This window comes from Crocodylus siamensis, chromosome 4 (genome assembly GCF_052110815.1).
Source record: "Crocodylus siamensis isolate JL-2025a chromosome 4, ASM5211081v1, whole genome shotgun sequence".
NCBI classification, from domain to species: domain Eukaryota; kingdom Metazoa; phylum Chordata; order Crocodylia; family Crocodylidae; genus Crocodylus; species Crocodylus siamensis.
Window position 1 is genome coordinate 194279125 of NC_143398.1, and position 13122 is coordinate 194292246.

Consider the following 13122-nt stretch of genomic DNA (forward strand, 5'->3'; position numbering starts at 1 on the left):
ACCTGTCCCGTCTCTTGTAGTGCTCCCGTCTTGCGCGGCTGAGCTGCTTCTGCCGCAAGTTAGGCGCGCAGGGGGCTAAAGTAGCAAAGCAATTAAGGAAAAAGAAAAGTGTCTCTCCTGGAGTTTTGGCCCTGGCCCAAAGCTAGAAAAACTGGCTGTCTCTTTGGGAAAGTGGGTCCCAGGGTGGGCTAGTAGATGTGATAACTTTTATTAGACTGAGTAGTTAGAGAAAAGTTCTTGACAAGCTTTCGGGCACAATCGCCCTTCTTCAGGCATAGGGAGTCACTGCCGCTCTGAGACTTAAAGGAAGCTAAAAGTGTGGCAGCATGCTAGTGAGACTAAATCGGGAGAAATTAGGAAAACAAAAGGTAGAGCAGGGAGGGAGAGAGGGAAGGGGGAAAAGAAGGGGCGAGGGTGGGGAAGCAAAAGGTGAGCAAAAGGAGACTACAGTAGTAGTAAATCAAGGTAGAAAAGAAGCTGTCTGAGAAAGGAAGTAGCTGGAAATTAGGAGGACAAAGGGCAGAAAAGTAGGGGGACAGAAAAATGTAAGATGTTAGGTCCCTCAGGCTGCTTTACATACATCATCTGTAAAATATGAGTAGTTGAAGCCCTTTAATACATTTCCCAAGTTTAGAAAGTGCTTCCCTAATAAGACTTATGGTAGCACAAGCCTTTTGAACCAGGTCTCATTTATACCCAGTTTGCAGCCCCCTGTGGGTATATTTGTCCTCTCTTCCTGCCTATCATTGAAAGTTCCTGTTAAGACTAATTTGCTTTTACAGACAATAAAACAATACCGATCTTACATAACTGAAATCACTTGTTTAAATTACAAACTAGCCAAGTTGTGCTAGGACCAAACCTATTGGGCAAGGTCTTCACTACAACATTTATCTCTGAGAAATCAAGTCTGAACATATCTATTAGAGGTGAACGAAACATGGGTGAGATAATATATGTGTAAATGTGGGACTTGCTTGGCTACAGGAATCACATATTACTGTGTATTTTTCACTGTCATCAGAAGAAGAAAGAAGTCCTTTGTTTTTGTTTTGCAAGTTAATAAGACTACCAAGTACGAGTACAGAGGTGGCATAATCTTTATGCATAATTTTGCTGAGGCTTTTCCTGGAGTAGGTTTTTCACTTCTGTTGTCCAAATTTCAAAAAGGACAGACCAGAAAGAACTATAAAAGCTACAATGTAGGAAAACATGTAGCATAGGGACAAACTGGAGGAGCATGATCATAAGAACTGCAATTTACTGGGTCAGACCATAGGTCCATCTTGCCCAGTGTTCTGTGTCACATTGTGTCCCCAGTGGCCTCCCTTATTAAGAGGCTTATAATATTTTGTGTTGGGCCTAAGCCCATTATTTTATGGCACATCAAATAGGCCTGTGTCACATTGTGGCAGAGAGCAGATGATGAAAGGGAGAGTGAACTGGGTATGACCAGGGTTTTTTCCACTGATCCACTCTCACTTGTAGCCTCTAGCATTTAAGATCTAAGACAGTGTAACAGGGAACCCTAGCCCTGTTACAAGAAGGCGGGGTGGCCCTTTTAAGATCTGAGTTTTAAAAGCACAGCCTGCCAACTGGGCAGGAGTTAAAGGCCAAGCCTGCAGGCCTGTCAGCTGACAGGGTCTGTCAGGTGACTGCAAGAGAGCCTAAGGCCAGAGCTATACAAGCCTTGACCTAAGTAAGTTGGGGGGAGGTAGAGATGGATGGTGAACCCCACAAGTTCCTAGCAAAACTACAGTCACTACAACTGGGAGCATCTGGCAGTGAAGACTCAGACATGGGGAGCCCGTGAAAAGAACACAAGTAAGAAGGCTAACTGCCACCTTTAACTTCTTGTTATAGCCCAGGGGTTTACTATTTATGTTATAGTTTGTGGTTTGTGTGGTATATGGAGTGTATCGTGAAGGGACCTACAGTGGAATGTTTCAATTTGTCCCCCTGATGCCCTGGGGGTACGGTTTGTTGGTGGTGGGTTGTGGTTCTCCCCACAAGCTGTGAGTGTGTATTTTGCTGAATCCTGTTCCTAATAAAGATAAAACTGTTTACCATCCCACCAGTCTCTGCTGAATGCTGATGGAACTCCAGGGACATGGAGGGTTGAGTAAGTACCCCATCCCAGGAACCCCATGGCAAAGAGCAAACACTATAGTTTGTGGATGAGGCTATAGGGGAGGTGGAGTCTTCATTAACATTCAGAGAGGGTGCAGCTGCAGAGGGGCAGGAGAGCTCAGCCCTAGTGGGGAGTAGCAGACAAGGGCCATGGGCCCAGTGATACATATTATACAGGGCAATGAGCCCAGAGGGCATTAAGAGCTAGAGCACAGTTGGGACCTGTCTAGTGGGTCTAATTTGGTGAGCCTAGCTAGAGAAAAAGGGGTAGAAACCAAGTAGGCTGAAGCCCCAGAGGCATAAGGATAAAACCTATGAGGAATGATAAGGGGAAGTTGGAGTGTGCAATTAGTCCTTAAGGCAAAAGCTCCTCACCTTTCTGAGTGGGAGCACAGATTGTACTTGAGAAGCACTAGGGCAGCCTCCTCTTCAAGAACCAAGGAACATCAAGTCATGGCAGGAAAGTGAAGGGGGGCTTGTTCCCAGAGGAAAGTGGGAATGTAAAGGGACTCTGGGGTGCCCTTGCAGGCTTTTCAAACACCAGTGAAGATGACACCCTGTTACAGACAGGTAGGTAATCCCTAGCATGGGTGCCAGTGTGGCACACAAAGTCATTTTGCCTGGCATGTGTGCCTTGGGTAGAGTTACCATATTTCCAGTGTCAAAAAGAGGACACTTGTGGGGGAAGGGGAAAGAAGAGGGGGAAGGGGCATACAACTGGGGGGGCAATGATATGTCCCTGCCCTGCCTTTGCCCCTCACTCCTAACCCCCTGCCCCATCAGTGCTGCCAGTGCCCCTCACTCCTGACCTGCAACCTCCTACCCCCCCCAGCAGCTCTGCTGCACATGCATCTCCTGCACGCGCGCACGCACACACACTCTCTCTCTCTCTCTCTTTCTCTCTCTCTCTCCCTCTCTCTGTCTACCTGGCTTGCCAGGGCCCATAAGCAGAGCATGTGGCCCCCTGACAGCCAATCTTGCCTGCTGCTCCCACGCCCAAGCAGCCAGCGTGGGAAAGCAGAGGTGGAGCAAAAACCTGGACATTTGCTCACATTTTAAAAACCCACCTGGACATGAGGATGGGTCAAAAAAAGAGGGCATTTCCAGGAAAATCCAAACATATGGTAACCTTGGGGAAGGTGGTGGGGGAGGAGCTAGGGTTGTACTCCTACAATAAGGAATAGGTGCCCTCGCAACTCTCCCAACATCTGCCCCTGCCACACCTTACAAGTTGAGGTTGTGGGTCTTTTTGGCACTCTGCCCAAAAACATTGCTGGTCTAGGAAGTTCTGATTTAGAAGCTGTGCCCCTAACTCCCATGCTCACAAGCTGATCCTCCTTTCCTCCAAGAATTTGTCCAAACCATTTTTGAATCTGGATTAACTAACCTTCCGCAACATTTGGTGGTGATGGGTTCCACCCTTTAATTATATGCTGTGTGAAAGAGTTTCCTTTTATTAGTTTTCATTTTACTACCTACTATTTTGTATTTCCAACAGTAGGTTAAAAATGCAATATTTACAGTTATGTATAAGTACATGAGGAAAAGTTTGATAGCTAATGGCTTTTTAATCTATTAGAAAAATGCATAGTGACATTAATGGTTAAAGCAAATTCAGCCTTAGAATTTTGGGGGGGGTTTGTTTTGTTAGGATAATTAACCATTGGAACAACTTGGGCAAGATACAGTAAAGTTCAAACAGATATATGAACTTGTAGATTTTGCTGGGTGAAATTCTGCAGTTTGCATTACAGAAGGTCAGGCTAGATAATCATAATGGTTCTTATAGACTTCAACAAACTGTTCTTTTCAAATATTTATTTTTACTGGTCTCTAAAGTGACAATTGTTATTTGTATAAAAGGTACATGATTATTCCACTTACAACTGCTGAAGCTTATAGCAAAAATATTAGTTATTCTGTTGAAAAAGCTCTGAAACCTTCTTGATGTACATTGAGAAATAAAACTGAAATAAATAGGGAGGTCTCTGAATAAATTAATACATAAGTGGGATGCTGACATGAAATTGTCCAAAAGACACTAGGATTCCTTTAGTCTGAGAACTAAGGGCCTGCTACGTGTTCAAATTAAAGCTACATAGAAACCAATTATAGGGTTGTTACACATTTTCAAACACTACACATCCGGTTGGCTATTTTTATAGCTAGATAGTCATTTTTATTGTGTCATAATTACTGTGTGTGGTAGGTCTAAATTTATTGCATGATTAACCATTTATTGCAAAATATATGTAATGTGTAGCAGGTGCCTCATTGTCCATGTGGCAAGGGGCCATCCCTGGGGCCAGTCACAGTATAGAACCACCCACCTGTCTAGGACAGTTGACCCACCTGCCTTGCCTTTGCTGTAATCATACAGATAGTTATTTGTAAGGCGGGGAGGCTGCCCATTTTAATGCCCTGATGCCAAGGGTGCAATACACAGTTCCAGCCTCCCCTTTTCCATGTCCCATGCCTTGCAGATGGCATCCAAAGTACTCCTAAATCCCCTGGCCCCATTGCTAAGCCGTACTCTACCTCTGGCCCAAACTTGGCCTAAGGTCTCTGCGGACTTACCTGGGCCATGTGCTACCTCTCACTGGGGCCTCTACTTATGCCTTGTCACTGGGACTGCAAGTCTCACTCAGGGCTCTTTGCCTTTTAACAGGCTTTTAGCCTTTTACACTCTGCCCCTCACTAGGGGCAGTACTCTGCCCATTCACTGGAGCTACAGGGCCTTATGCCCCACAGGCCCCAGGTGTCTGTAGACATGTCTGAACCCCACTCTCTGCCTACAACCCACTCAGGCACCAGATGTCGTTAGACATACCTGGTCCTCTCTCTCAGGCCTTTCATTAGGTCTCGTTCTTATCAGGCCTTGGGCCTCAGGCCATAGACAGAGGGAGGAAATTTTTTTGGTGGGGTCTGAGTGTATGCATTTACGCCTCCCCCTGAGGCTGAAAAGTCTGCGGGGTGGGTGCGGGGAATGGTGGGGGGGAGGGAGCGGGGCTGAGGCTGGGCAGAGATCGGGAGGGAGCAGAGGAGAGCTGGGCCCAGGATCAAGATTGGGGCCAGGGCCAGAACCCACTATGCCATGTAGCGGGACCCCCCCTTCCCCTGCACCTGGGGTTGTTGCCCAGTGCCAGTGTCCCCCACATCAACAAATCTGCTGCCCCATAGCCCCTCACCACCTGGGGGGTGGCCCGGGGCCAGATTGAGGCTAGCTTCAGCTGGGCTGGGAGGGTTGGATCCCTTGGGACCCCCATGCCTGCTGTGCCCCAAGTTGTTAATAATGATTATAACGACATTAATGCTGCTGCTGCTGGGACAGGCCCTGCACAGCCAGGGCTGGGAGGGGCGTGGGACAAAGCCGCACTTCATCTGGGGTGTGTGGAGAGAGGAGGTGGCAGGTCCCACCACTGCACATGTTCCGGGAGTGCATGGGGGGGTGTGGCCCCTGGATTAGGGCAGGGCAGGTTGCTGTTTTGGGCTGCAGCTGGAACTGGCCTGTTAGCAGTGGTAGGGGGCCAGGTTGCACTTGGGGTGGGTGGTAATGGTGCTGGGAGCATGGGGGGTGGGGTCAGTCAGGATACGGTGAATTTGGGGGTGGCTGCAGCCCCCCCGCATAGCCCCCCCTAGCTCTGCTGCCACCTGCCCCAGCCCACAGTGTCAGCTTGCCCTGTGCTGCACAGATCCGGGGACACCCCCCCCCACCTCCCAGGGTGCGCATAGCAGCAGAAGCCACATCCCCCAGATGAGCTGCTCATGGCTCAGTCTTGCATCCCACCAGCTGTGCACTGCCTGCCCCTCCCCAACCCTAGTCCCACTCCCTCCCCACCCCTGCTGCAGCTGCCAGAAGGCTTTGGCTGAGCTGCCTTGTGGCTCTACCGCTGCCCCACATTTAGGGGGGCTAAATCCTGTTATCCCCCTCCTCCACTGCATGCTCTTGTCCAAGTCTGGTGCTCTTCTGTTAGGCTAAGGAAACACACCCTTTCTCCTCCATGGGGCAGGCAGTGCATAGCTGATGGGATGCAAGACTGAACATGTGTTGTTTCATAGTTTCATAGTTTCTAGGGTCGGAAGGGACCTGAGCAGATCATCTAGTCCGACCCCCTGCCATGGCAGGAAAGAATACTGGGGTCAAACGACCCCAGCAAGATGTGCATCTAACCTCCTCTTAAACACCCCCAGGGTAGGAGCCTGCACCACTTCTCTTGGAAGCTGGTTCCAGATCCTAGCCGCCCTGACTGTGAAGTAGCGCCTCCTGATATCTAACCTAAACCTACACTCTGCCAGCTTGTGACCATTATTCCTGGTCACTCCTGGTGGTGCTCAGGGGAACAGTGACTCCCCCAATGCCTGCTGATCCTCCCTGACTAGTTTATAACAGGCCACAAGATCCCCCCTCAGCCTTCTCTTTTGGAGGCTGAACAGGTTCAGGTCCCATAGCCTCTCCTCATAGGGCCTGCCCTGTTGTCCCCTGATCATACGAGTGGCCCTCCTCTGGACCCTCTCCATGCTGTCCACATCCCTCCTGAAGTGTGGCGCCCAGAACTGGACGCAATACTCCAGCTATGGCCTGACCAGTGCCGCATAGAGGGGGAGGATCACCTCCTTGGACCTGCTTGAGATGCATCTGTGGATGCATGCCAAGGTGTGGTTGGCCTTCCTAACTGCCTCTCCACACTGCCGGCCTATGTTCATCTTGGAGTCAATGATGACCCCCAGATCACTTTCCACCTCCATGCTGACAAGAGGGAAGTTCCCTAACCTGTAGGTATGGTGCCGGTTGTTCCTCCCGAGGTGTCTGTGTTGAATCCCATCCTATTCTCGTCCGCCCACCCTTGTAACCTGTCGAGGTATGATTGTAGCCTGTTGCATCCTTCTAGTGTGCCCACGTCCCCCCACATCTTAGTGTCATCAGCAAATTTGAACAGGGTGCTTTTTACCCCCTCGTCCAAATCACTTATGAAGATGTTGAACAGTGCAGGCCCGAGGACCGAGCCCTGTGGAACCCCACTGCCCAAGTCCTTCCAGGTTGAGAAGGACCTATCCACTACCACCCTCTGGGTGCGGCCCTCCAGCCAGTTGGTGACCCATTTGACTGTGTGGGTGTCTACACCACAGCCCCCCAGTTTCTTAATGAGAACGGGGTGAGAGACAGCGTCGAAAGCCTTCCAGAAGTCCAGGAAGACTATATCCACTGCTACCCCTACATCTAATGATTTGGTGATCTGATCGTAAGGGCCACCAGGTTGGTCTGACAGGACCTGCCACTGATGAATCCGTGTTGGTTGCCCCTAAGAATGCAGTCCCCTGCTGGCCCCTCCTGGATGTGTGCCAGCATAATTTTCTTGAACAGCTTGCTTGGGATCGAGGTAAGACTAACCGGCCTATAGTTTCCCGGGTCCTCCTTCCTGCCTTTTTTGAAGATGGGTACCACGTTGGCCCTCTTCCAGTCCTCCAGTACCTCACCAGAGCACCACGAGTGCTCATAAAGTTGTGCCAGGGGACTTGCAATGACCTCGGCCAGTTCCTTTAGAACTCTAGGGTGGAGATCATCCAGACCAGCTGACTTGAATATGTTCAACCCCTCCAAAAGCTCCCTAACTAAATCCTCGCTAACCTGTGGCCTAGGTGTGCCTCCCCCGGGGCCTGAGGGGGGCCCAGCAGGGAGGTGGCTGTTCTGGTCCCTACTTAGGAAGATGGAGGCAAAGAAATCGTTAAACATGTTAGCTTTGCCGTCTGGTGTGATGACCAAGTTTCCCATGGCGTCCTGCAAGGGCCCCACATTACCCAGGACCTTCTTTTTACCCCCCATGTATTTAAAAAAGGACTTCTTATTGTCCTTAATCTGGGAAGCTAGTCCCAGTTTCATCTCCGCCTTGGCCTTCCTAACTACCCCCCTATATCCCCGAGCAACTACAGAATAGTCCTCCCTGGTGATGTCCTCTTCTTTCTATTGGGTGTAAGCCTCCTTTTTAGCAAGGAGACATTCCCGGATGCTTTTGGTGAGCCACGGAGGCTTGTGTGCTCTCCTGTTCCCTTTGATCCTCGTTGGGATTACCTTCCTTTGGGTTTGGAGGATCGTCTCCTTAAGGAGCAACCACTGTCCTTGGACACCTGGCTCCCCTCCCCTCCAGGACCTCAGCGCTTCTCCAACTATCCTCCTTAGCTCATTGAAGTCTGCCCTCCTAAAATCTAGGGCCGCTGCCTTACTGCATGCCTTTGCCACCTTGCGCTGGATGGTGAATTCCAGCAGGCGATGATCGCTGTCGCCCAGGTGGTCGAGCACCCACAGTCCCCTCACCAGGTCATCACCCGTGGCCAGCACTAGGTCCAACAAGGCGTCCTCCCTGGTGGGGCTGTGCACCTCCTGGGTTAGATGGAGGTCCTGCACTCTGGCCAAGAACCTACGTGAGCGGTCAGACCTGGCTGACTGTTCTTCCCAGTAGATGTCCAGGAAATTCAGGTCCCCCATGACTACCACATCCTTAGCCTTCACTACCTCTGTGAGCTGACCCAAGAATTCCTGGTCAAGCTCTTCTCCCTGGTTGGGAGGTCTGTAGTAGACCCCGACCGTTAAGTCCCTTTCCCCTCGACTGCCTTGTACTCTAACCCAAAGCACTCCAGAGTGCCCCTCCCCTGACTCCTTGCTAATTAACGAGGATGTGTATTCCTCCTTAATATAGAGCGCCACGCGCCCACCTCTCTTTCCTATCCTGTCCCTCCTGTACAGCCTATAGCCCTTGTTCTCACCCCGCCCCCTTCTGTGCTTTGTGGTTGCGGCCCAGCCGGAGCCGGAGCCTGAAGGCGAGCGGCCGCTACCCACCCCCCGCCCCTGTGATGCCCCCCAAGAAGCAGCAGCAGCCGCCAGCAGGGGGCAACAAGAAGGCGGACCAAAAGAAGGAGGAAAAGATCCCCACTCTTTGCCTACAACGCTCTTCATCCGATAGCCTTTTCCTTGGGGTTGGGACCCCACAGGGTCCCTGGGAACCTTCTCCAGCCCCATAGTTCCTACCCTGAACCTCCAGATGTACCTGGGAGTGGCAGTACTCCAGCCAGGAGATGTTGCTCCAGCCTTATCCCAGCAGCAACTGCTGGCTTTGCTTCACAGGGTCTCCTCTTACGCTGATGCTCCACAGCCCAGCTCCAATCAGGCAGCCTGCTGGCTGTCATGTGACCACCTGATTGCTCTGCAGATGCCTGCAGGCTGCCTCACAGCCTACTCAAGCCCTTAAAGTGGCAGGCACCAAAGGTGTCCTGCTATGATCCATCATCTTACGAGAGGCTCCAGGACCTGGGGCAAAATCGTGGGTACCGGTGCTCTACACCTGACACAGTGAAGTCTCTTTAGTTTCAACTTCCAGCTATTTATTGTTATTATGCATTGTTCTGCTACCAAATTTACTCAAATTTAAGATGACCCTCTAATAATTAGATTCTATGCACGGCAAATTTATGTTTGTTGTTATGTTCCATGTATAGAATATAATTATTGGAGGGTCATCTTTAATCCATCCCTCCCATTGCTGCAGGGGGCAGACAGTTTTGGGGACAGGTAGGGAGGTCAAGGAGCTTGCCCCCTGCTTGTGCCTGCCTCCTCTTCCTTCCTCTCCAGCCTCAGGCCCCTCCTCTCTCCTCCTTACTCCCCCTCCTACTCCTCCCCCCCAGTCTTTATTCCTCCCTCCTTACCTTTGGTCCATGCCAGCAGGCTCTGTCCTCATTCTACCCTGTAGCACTGAGCAGGGCTCCAGCCTGGTGTGCAACCAGAAAGCTGCTTTTGGGTTGGGCTGCGACTGTGCATGGTGTTTCAGGCTGCAGGGTGCAAAGGACAAAGTCTATGTGTGGAAGGGGAAATGGGGGAAGAGACATCAAGGGGGTGATGTGGGGTACAGACGTGGCTGGGGCGGGAGGGCAGGGACAGGCAACAGCTAAGTTTACTGTTCCGATCTTGTGTAGGGGACCCCTCCCACAGTGTCTCATACACAATTATAAGACGAGGGGCTTTCCCCCTCATGTTAAACGGGGGTGGGGCGGGGGTGTGAAACCTTATTTTAGAATTGGGTATATACAGCAGTTTAAGAAATCCATCAGCAATTTCTCCTTAATGAAGGTAGGCATAGACTGTAATCAGGTATGTATAGACTGTAGTCAAATTGCCTCTTTAATCTTTGGAATGTACTTAGTTTTTACCTTTGTAGCTCCCTTATGTGCTTGTGATAACTGCTCTAGAGCAAATGAGTGTTTTAGAGGCAACTCCGAGCTCTCATACAACTTTTATTTATAAACTTAAGTTTTAATATTTAGTATTAAATTGAGTTTTAACTTTGTAAACACTATCACATTTATAATCTTTACCATTTTCTGTGATGTTTAACTTTTTAATTATACACTTGTATTACTAAAAACTGTTCCTCGTATTCAATTTTTTAAGCAATTAACTTAGAATTGAAGTTACTGGAGAAATGTGGTGTGGTTCACTGGTTAATATAAATAATGAGCTACTGTGTGTTTTCTTATCTAAATGATTAATGTTATCTTATTTTCAGAATAAGTAGATCATGCTACAGCAGTTTATCCAGACAAGCAACATAAGTTTTTGAAATATCTAAAATGGAAGGAGAGAACCAAACTTTGTGTTATTCCCTATTTTAAATTCTGATGATCATGGAAGCTGAAGTTTTTCCTTGACTGAACCTTCTCTTCAGCCTTCCCTTTAAGATTTGAATGTTTAAGTTTAGACAGTTAAAAATAACAAAAGAATCAGGTTTGGAATGCAAGGAAGACCATTAAAAAGAAGCCATGTCATTTTTTTTTCTTTGTGGAGTACAACAGAATCTATGAAATGTTACTGAGTTTCTTGAAATTGTTAACCTAAAGAGCTAAAATCTGGCTCCATTGAAATGATATGATGCAGAGTGAATCAAAGTGAAGTAAAGTGTTGAATGCAAATAAACATTCATTTCTGGTAATGGAAAGGTTGGTGGTATGGCCTTAAGTTACCCAGTGCCCACCTGGTCAACCTTCGATTTTTTTGTAAAATCAGCCATAAAATTTAAGCATGCTGCCTAGTAGATTTTGGCATTCCAAAATCTTTCCTTCCACTAGGATGTGGTCTATATCCATCAAATGCTTTGTCTTCTCATCTCTGGTATAAATTATTTTTGATTTGTTATGTTTCTTTGGGTAGCCTGAAAGCATAAGTAAAAAATGAGACATTGTCAATATTTTATCTATCACAGATTTTAAAAGCCTGTCTTTCTAGATTGGTTTAATATAGTCATTGATTTGAGCACTCCACATCCTTCAGTTTCATAAGTTCATATTGTCCCTGAGTGACACACTTTGCATTTTAATCTCATTTAGGTGAAATATGTAAAACTCAAGGTAGCTACAGTATTAAAAAGCAAGATAAATTAGTAATGTAAATACACCAAACCCTAATTCTAAAGTCCTTATACAAGCAACATTAATCATGTTAGTTCATTGTGCAATTACATTACTAGCAAAGGCTTCAGATTTAGGCCTTAAACAATCTCTAAAAAGAGATTTCTTATACCAGCAAACTATAGACTTGCCCTCATCCTTTCATTTTTTCTCTCCACATCTGTCTTGATAGATATCTAGTTTGTAGTGCTTTATGTATTGTGGCTAGTGCAACAAAGCTTTGCATCCTGATTATAACTTTTAGGGACTGCCAGAAAGCTCATCTAACATTAACTATGTTGTCCAATAAAATATATTACCAGTTATACCTTGCTTTTCACATGTTCCCTAAACCAGCTGCTATCCCGACACAACAATCCCATGTCATATTGTAAAACACAAGTAAATTTGCCTAGCTAATTAACTTTAGCAAAACCTTAAGAAAACAACCTTCTGTCCCAGTACCAAACACAGAACACCCTTTAATAGTAGTGGGAACTTTGCTTTCGATGTAGATCAGTTGAGCAGAATGCAACTTACAGGACAGATATGGAACCCCCCCCCCCCAAAAAAAACAAAACAACAACAAACAAAACCTTGGATCTAAATATGCCAGTTACTAGAGTAGATTTTAAATAGAGGATATGTTAAAGAAAGACTTTTTCCAAACACTAATGTTGCATTTTAGGCATTGTAGTCCCAGATAAATTGTATGTAAAATGTGGGGGAAATTCAGAAAAAAAATGATGAAGGATCTGGAAAGAAATGAGTATGGCAAAGTGTGATCAGCAAGTATAGGTGATAAACAGCTTTGAACTATGGATATAAATAAGCGTTCAGTACCAGTGCTGGAAAAATGTGTCAAGAGATGAAGTATGAAAGTGTTCCACCCTTCTGAACATTAAAAGCATTAAAATTACGTCAAAGGTGTACTCTTGTTGGGGGTGTGGGGGGAGCACAGTACGGAGCTACATTTTTGCTTCCACTACCATGACAGGCAGGCTGTCTCCAGCCTGCTTATGCCTACTGCCCCTGCACAGGTACAGGGAATCTGGAACTGTGCAAGATAAAGAGATGCACTGCTGGACCACTTCCGGTCAGGGACGTGTCCAGATATGGGAGAATTTTTCCCTCCCTGTGCACAACTCCTGCTCTCCCAGAGCTATTAATATGACAGCTATTTATTTCCAAACACAAAATGATCCAAATCAGTGAAGGTCAGAACGTTTTAGTGACTCCTCTTTGAGGAAAGGGAAAGGTTGGGTCTAATGGACACTGAACTTGAAACAGTGGATATAGATTTTGCTATGAACTCTTCCCACGGCTTTATGTTCATTCATTTTGTTCTTTTTCTTTTGGATTGTTGATAATCCCGGAAGGAGTCAAAGCCCCGAGACCCAGTCAGGGTCTGATCATAAAAGACCCAGTCTGGTCTTTTATGACCAGATCTGTATGATGAATCTTGTGTGTTGTGGACTGGGATTAGATTAATATAACTTCACCTCTTTGCCATAAGGGAGTACCATGGGAAGATAACACTAGAAAACATGTTGTGGGAAATAA

At 47.4% G+C, this 13122-nt stretch overlaps 1 protein-coding gene across 1 annotated transcript in view; it reads left to right on the top strand.

Annotated features, from left to right (window-relative positions):
- LOC149867385 (uncharacterized) overlaps positions 1 to 13122 on the top strand; it is a 181610-nt gene that overhangs the window by 1026 nt on the left and 167462 nt on the right. The gene's annotated exons all lie outside the window — the stretch shown is intronic.